At 43.3% G+C, this 8,364-nt stretch overlaps 1 protein-coding gene across 1 annotated transcript in view; it reads left to right on the forward strand.

The window, feature by feature from the left end:
- Positions 1-8,364, forward strand: part of LOC105363029 (uncharacterized) — a 45,025-nt gene that overhangs the window by 390 nt on the left and 36,271 nt on the right.

The raw sequence follows: 8,364 nt of genomic DNA on the forward strand, positions 1-8,364 counted from the left end.
CGATCCGCAAACCCGAAAGCGGCCACCGTAGCCGCTCGTCGCTTCCGCAATTATCATCTGGTGGTGCTTATGTTTTCGAGGAAATGAGAGAGAGAGAGAGAGAGAGAGAGAGAGAGAGAGAAAACGATGGATAGGAGGGGCGAGGGAGAGAGGAAGACAGCAAGACAGCAAGAGAGAGAGAGAGAGAGAGAGAGAGAGAGAGAGTGAACGAACGGTTTTAACGGCCAGAATGAGATCGTGGCCAAAGGGATCGGGCCTCTTTCGCGCCTTTCCATTATTCGCCGCCGCCGTCTCTCTTATCGCTTAAACGAATTTTGCGAATGGGGATGCATAGCTTTCTAGGCTTTCCTAGGCACGCTCCTACGGGCCCATTTAATAACCACCATCCATCTACTCGATGACTGCTCCAGCTCAGACCCAACCCCGATAATCCCTCCCTCGATCCCCCATTCCCTCAGCCACTATGACGATCCCTCGCCGAGCCACACTGCTCCCTTATCTCATCCCATGGTTTTTTAATCTTTATGCTGAGATTATTGGTCTTTCCCCAACCCCCCTGCCGCTCCCACTGTACGGAGGATTTTGTCGTTGTTTCACGCGCGACAGTCGCGATGGATCGATTTCTTTTCCAATTTTCAATTGCATTGTTTGCGATGGCTCGCAACATAAGCCAAGTGAAATAATGTTGCTGGAGAATGATGGACACCGCGATGAATAAAATACGAGCTCGATCTTGACGATCTTTGGCTTGATTCCTTAAACACCTTCCGACGTCGCGGTTATATTGAGTCAAGAGGTTATCTTACCAATCCGTCCTTTATAATATTGTTATAATAAATTGGACTCGAGCCGGTGATAAATTGCGTTTAATGCGAATAGTGTCATATCTATTTTGAAGAAGGCGTGGAGGCAGCTGTTCTATAAAATAGGCCATTAAATTGGTCAGCCTGTATTAAAGGCCGATAGGACTAGGATATTTTCCGCTCGTCGTGTATTTCCCTGAAAAAAGACTGGAATTTTGAGGAAAAACAGTATTATTCCTTACAGCATCGATGCAGACTCACACTGATTTCTCGTAGGATGAACTGAAAGAGATACGTGTTTTTTTTTTTTATAACGGGCTCGTAAAAAACAAAAAACAAAAAAAACAAAAAAAAAACGTTATGAATTTCGATTAGAATGTGGATAGCGAGCAAAATCGTTTTCACTACATTAAATGATTAGTTATTAATGAAGATACTCGCATTCGCGTTACGTCGGCGTCAGCTTTTTTTTTCTTTTTTTTTTTGGCATTGGCGCTTCTGTCTTTCTTCTCTCTTTCTTCTTCTTTTTTTTTCTTTTTTTTTTTTGGCATTGGCGCTTCTGTCTTTCTTCTCTCTTTCTTCTTCTTTTTTTTTCTTTTTTTTTTCTTTTTTTTTTCCTCGAACCTACGATATTGCCTACTACTGTCTCTTCATTAGTCATACGGCATAGCTTCTTCCTACGGACTAAATCTAACATCTGTCCCTTCATAAAAGTTTACAATTTACGAAATTCGAGTGCCGCAATGGCATAAAAAAAATGTTGCGCTAGATTACTGCGTGCGTGCGTCTGTATATTTTCACGCGCACGCGCACACGCGCACACACACATATATATATATATATATATTTATTTATTTATTTTTTCAATTGAGAATAAATAAATAACGTTGTATTAATGTGATTGCTATTGCGCAGCCGGGGCCAATGTTTGCGATGCACGAGCGTTTCATAATTTCCTTATTGTAACTCCGTTCGTAATCACTCAGCACAAAACTCTCGTTGTAATTAATTATTCGGAGCTCCTAATAATTGTTAAGCGATATATGTGACTGTATGTGCAAAATTGTCTCTGCGGTGATTTGAATGCCTGGTAGCCGATTGTCGATTTGTCAACTTTTCGTAATTGAAAGTCTAGAGGCGGGTGTAACATATGTAGAAATTGACGGCATTGCATATCGAGGATTGAACAATTTTTTCTCTAACCTTTTATCATCCATGCGAATCGCGTATTTTCTATATATAAGAGACATCGTGAGTAATTTTCCGCGTACCATCGGGTAAATGCATCGTCCTTTTTTCTTTCTTTATTTCCTTTTTTCACTTCAATGAAAGGGGGACGTAGTTTCGACTTACAAATATATATCGGCTGGCGGTTGAAGCAAATTTGTCATTCCTCGTGCATCTCGAGAGTAAAAAAAAAGAACATAAACGCGCACGCGCACAAGTATGGAAAGGCCGACAAATGATAAAGAGAAGAAATACTACAAAGAACAGAGCGAGAAGGCAACGAGTAAGCGAAATGTCATGAGCATACGTTTCCTAATGTGGGTGTCTACTTTGAGGAATTTTAAGTACTTTCAAATATATTTTCGAGACCCTGGCATTTTATCGGGCCACTTGTCCTTCGCATAGTTGAGAATGCCAGACAGTTTATTAGTGCTGCGTTTTACAAAAACGCCGTCTTATAAATGCGAGTACGTTTGAAAAATTTTTAATCCAAAATTTAAAGAAAGTGAAAAGCCTTACTCGTAACAATATTTCCACGATATAATCTTCAACATCAGCACTAAACACATTGAAATTTATGAATATTTAAAAGTGTGCTATAAATTTCTACACCGCGACGTGCAAGTATAAAGAATCTCAAATTTACAGTCGCTTACTTATAAGTTCCCGATGCATTGCTTTATAATGATTTTACGTCATTTGCCATTCGATAGCCCGAGAATGATAAAGGCTTCTAGCTGCCATCCCGTTTAAAGAATGCAGTAGCATGGACTATAAATTTACAGCGAACTTGTACACCACCGAGACCCTGGTAACGATCATTAAAAGAAAAAAAAAATTAAATAAATAAATAAATAAAATAGATAGATAAATAAAAAAATTGAAAAAAAAAAAACTTTTATAGAACTATAAAGGTATGGGAGGTTTTATAGAACAGTGCCGGTGAGCTGCGCGTCTTTCCTTTCCCACTGTGCGACTTCTCAATGAAAATTACGGTACAATTCAATTCCTTTAATCATCATCCAGAGGCATTGGATTACATTTGAGACGGCCAATTTCGCGTTAAAGAAACCACGGCGAAGACAGCGAAGATTCTACGTGTGTGCCTCGATTTCCTACGTGTCAAACACCTCGTTGCCAAACATCTCGGTGCGTCGTTAGTCATGAATCTGCAATTTTCCGTACCCCTCGCTTCCTCCCTTAATCCCGAATATTTTCCATTTTCCATTGGTCAGCGCAGGGGCGAGGAGCCCAAGGAAGCGGAGAAGGAAATGGGAGGGGCGGGCGGCCCGTTCAACCAGCTTGTCCAACCTTGATCGGGCACCTCGCAGTCGGTGAAACGGCTCGCTCCGGGACGCTCCACTCTCGCGAAGAAATCGGGAACTCGGGGCCGGCGAAAGCTCCCTTCTGCGCTTCCTTGCTCTCCTCTCACTCGCTTCGGATTGACAATTCTTTACGGCCGGCCTGCATTCACCGAAATATCGCGAGGAGCCTCCATTACGACTCTCGCTAGTATAATTAATATCCGCGTTTGGTTTCTTCGTGCGCTCCTGGCGACGTCGCGTGGCTGCTTTTATTAAGGAGCGCTACTTTTACTCTTCCTAATGGATGGGGCCCGGATCAATTGTTATTTAAGTCGCGAGTTGGGCCGTCGGGTTAGGGACGAGCCAAAAAGTGCGGAGAGACGATCGGCTTGGGAACACATTCAACGATGTAAAATCTGAATTCTCGTCTCATTCATTCTATTCGTCCGCGATGTTTTCTCTAGGAGGTCGTTTTCACTCCCAACACTTTTACGACTTTCAAACGCCTTAATTACCAATTTTCGTAATTAGTGCGCGCAATCATTATTAATGTCACAATAGCCCAATAGATTGCAAAATTGTAACATTGAATTGAAAAAGTCAAGTGTGCCTGTACATTTGGTATGGCGCCGCCGGACCCCATAAAACCCCGTATCCTCCAATGCTATTAAAAGACTTTTAAGCCCACCAAATAAATTAGGCTCTTAATCTTAATGCTTCTTTTAATAACGGTCGATTTAATTACCAACCTTACCTTAACGGAACAATGCTTACCACGTATAATTACAATTGTCAATAATAAGCATTTAAATAACTTAATTTGATAAAATACTGATGAAGTCGGGTACTCGTTACGAGCGAAGGACACGCTCTCGTTAGCTCGATAAAGTCACGGAAAAGCGAGCGATCACCGCCTCGTGGAGCTCGCAATTAACAAAACAATCGAACGGTAGTCGGGGTAACGACTTTTTCGTGCTACCGCGTAAGTTCATCGGCGCGCATTGTGCAAGTGTCGCGTATGCAACCTCATTCGCACGCGAGGCCGTCATTGTTGAGGCGAATTCCCCTCGTCGAGGAGCATTTTGTCGAGACGACGAGCGAGAGGAGAGCAAAAAAAGAAGAAGAAAATAAGAGAGAGAGAGAGAGAGAGAGAGAGAGAGAGAGAGAGAAAGAGAGAGAAGAAAGAAAAAAGAAGGATGGGGGGGGGGGATGGGGAGGGGGGGGGGAGAAAGGCCAACCGATGGAGGAGTGGCCACGAGTCGAGCGCGTAGAAGGTGTCAGAGTCGCTAGGCGAGCACCTACGCGCGTGACTTTTCCGATGCGGCGACGGGACGCGATAATTAGGAAAGCTGCAACTCCAAGGATGCGGCTCGATTTAATAAACTGCTTGGTCGCGTGCCATGACACAATGGGGATTTCACACTTATTACACGCAGCTCATCGCGGAATCGAATGAACTTTCACCCCGTGTACGCGCTCTTACCTCACTGCTTAGCCTCTCTCGCGGACAATGACGAGGGAGATCCCGAGCGGATAGCGGATTGACTAGTGCCAGCTTATTATTCCGGCCATTAAGAATACAATAACTCGTTGCGGGAGAATAAAAGAGGAGGGGAATATCGATGGAGCCCGGTTATGGTGAGCGACTGTATAGACTCGAGCAGCTTTGGCCTCGCGATGTCCCGTAATTTTGGAAACCGCGTGATTGCGAACAGACGCGCGTCGCGTCCTTGAGCCTCAATGCCGACAAGCCGATTATCGGGAAAAATGGTGAATATTAGTAATTTACATAATGGGAAATGGAAGACGGTGGGCGCTAATGAAACGACAGCTGGTTAACCAAGTAAGATAAATGGAAATGACGAATCCGACACCAGGGCTCGGATAATCGTCGGATATCGAATTTCCATCGTCGAATTATCTAAACGAGCGGGATGAATGATGTCGAACCGATAATTTCAGCGCGGATTCGTTCTCTCGCTTCCTCTCAGCCGAAGTAATTTAGAACACCGTCGAGTTTGCATTCGCGGTATTGCGAAATCCGCGGTCTGCGTTCCCGAGTGCGCGCCTGCGCCGTACATACCGACGCAATTCCGTGCGCAATATTTGCGTTGTGTTGTTGGAGTTGGCGTCGAGTCGTTGCACGCCACGCACGCATTTATGCCTGGACGTGTGGGGTTCATTCATCGAGCGCATATCGCACAAAAGGCTCGTCTCGTTACAGAGAATCGAGATTGCCAAGCCGTTATCGGCTCGTAGAAACGTTGATCGTTGATGGGGGTGTTGGAAATAGAGAGAGAGAGAGAGAGAGAGAGAGAGAAATACGGGAACTACGAGTGTCGCGAAAGTTGGGCCGTGATCAGTGGCCCCATGCGCCCAAGTGACGAGATGCTAACGAGACGAGAGGTCTGGGTATACGGTTGGCCACCTCCCACGCCCATTACGATTTCGCATCGCATCGACGAACCGATAAATAATTTCAACGGACGTTCATGGCGCGCGAAATTTCGTGCCGAATCGCGTTATGTTTGCGCAACGTCTAATTACGCATACAAAAGATTGCGAGCGGGGGAGGCGGGGCGAGGCAGGATAAGACGATACACGCGGAATTTAAGAATGTCCTATGCAAATGAGAATATGCGAAAAATTTTGCGAACGCTCGAAAATTTTCACTACCATTATGTAATGTTCTCTTCGTTTCACCTCTTGCTCCCGTTCTCTCCTCCCCGCCGCTCACCCTCCCCCACTCTATCCGCCTCGACCAACTTTAATATGGGCAATTGCAAAATCGAATGCGGGCGCAATTTACCTCGAGGGGAGAAACACGACGGGGAGAAGGAGAAAAGGAGCGCGATTGAGAAAGTCACGTATCTTATCAGAGGCTGGTGCAATGCTCGATATCATCGGTAACACGTTAAATTAACGAGCTAAGATAATTGTTGCTTGGCTGGGCACTGCCGAGACTCGTAATAATCCATCGGTTATATCGCGCAGCTCGACCGAAGCGCACACTGGCTTATGGATTAAAATATTCAAATATTCGGCAGCAAGGGCGAGAGAGAAGGGCACCGTTATGTAATGTAACCCGGTCGATTCTACTTCCGCCATAAGTCCACTTACTCTCTCTGCCTCGCATACCATCGCCAAAAAAAACAAAAAAAAAAAAAAAAATTCGAAGAAACTTGGTGAATGAACTGGCTAAAAATCTGGTGGACTATGACATAAGTCACGGACCTCCCGTGAACCAGAACAATGAGAGTTGAACAAGTGCGCTGGATACCGAGAGCATATGCTACGAGGAGGATTAAGCCTCCGCGATATCGTCGGTACAGGTGGCACCGACTTCTATATACCCGGAGCCCCGTAACTACGCTTTTACGACCGCGACCACTGTGCCTGGTTACCATTTTGCCTCCAGTATGCATCGCATTTTTCATTTTCTTCTTCTTCTTCTTCTTCTTCTTCTTCTTCTTCTTCTTCTTCGTTTTCGTCTTCTTCTACTTCTTTAGCCTTTGCTTCGACTTCTTCTTTCTCTTTAGCCTTCACTTCGACTTCTTCTTCCTCCTCGTCCTCGACTTCTTCTTCCTCCTCGTCCTCGTCGTCTTCTTCTTCTTCTTCTTCTTCTTCTTATTCTTTATATTTTCCACAACGGAAACGCGGAATTCTTATTTGTACAGATGCAGAATATCGCAAGCGCAGCACTATTAAAGTGACGGAGAAGTTGATAAAACGCTTGTAGGATGGGAAAGAGCAGTAGTTTCTGGTCCCGTGATTTTGTAACTGAATTGCGTGCCAAATTATATCCTGAGATGAGACATTAGTCGCAAAAAAGTTTTAACTTCGGTCGAGAATTCATTTCGCAAAAAAGATGGTTGACCAAAGTGCTCTGGGCATTTTTCCGCTCTGGTAGTAATTTTTGTGCCCACCCTCCTTCACCCCCACATTTCACTCTCACTCACTCTCTCTCTCACTCACATACATACACACACACACACACACACTCTCTCTCTCTCTCTCTCTATCTATCTATCTAACTCTTTCTCTCTTACTCTACATCCGTCTGTCTGCCTCTCTGTATCTATCTGTCTCGTTTAAACTCTAGGTCATACGTTAAGGGCAGATAAGAATTTTCGTGCTTAATGTCTCGCTGTGAATCGAGAAAGTGACTTTCATATTTACCTTCAAGAATTATAGATTAAAATAACCGAATGAGATCAAGTTTCTTAAATTCCTTGTTCGATAATTAACAAGCGTATCTTCGTATTTTTGCTCTTTTTTTCCTCTTTATTTTTCCCCCCTTTTTTTTGCGCTTAATACATAGTACCGAAAGGAAACTTATTATGATTTAAACGTCAAGTTTCGCTAAAGTTAGTCCTTGTCTTGGGCAATTTTTACAATTACTGACTTATTACCTGGCATAGTATAAAGAAATTTAAAAGTCACTTGCTTTAAAATAGCTCGAATGAACTACTCTCTTTTGCCATAAATATTTTGTAAGCTTACAAGTGTTTCGACCACGAAAGCCTCTCGGCCATTTTTCCTACCATACCAATCATTACGACCAAAGTATAAATCAAACATCGTTCTGGATCTTCGTGAAAAATCCTCCTATAAGCGCACATAGTACGTAAAATTAACTGCTTACAAATTACTCATTATTAATAATTTATATACACAGATCTTACACAATCGGGAATATTGCAAATATTTTGTAAAACTATTGGCATTGAACTGTACGAATATAATGGGCTTTGAAAAAAATGTTGCTGAAACTCCACGAGGTTATTGGTACTTGACATGTTGCAATAATACATGTCATTTTAATATATGTATAAACGATAACACGATGAAAAATTAACGATCCCAAACTCATGAAAGATTTATTTACACCCACTGTTTGCAGGTTGACGTGAAACCAGTTAGGCCTAGTAGTCTTGTCGTACGAATCAACACTTTCATTTAAATCTTAACAGAGACTGGATCAGCGCATTTTGATGAAAAAGACTCGTCCATGTTCTTCCGACATCTAC

Source organism: Ceratosolen solmsi, unplaced genomic scaffold, assembly GCF_000503995.2.
Source record: "Ceratosolen solmsi marchali unplaced genomic scaffold, CerSol_1.0 scaffold56, whole genome shotgun sequence".
NCBI lineage: Eukaryota > Metazoa > Arthropoda > Insecta > Hymenoptera > Agaonidae > Ceratosolen > Ceratosolen solmsi.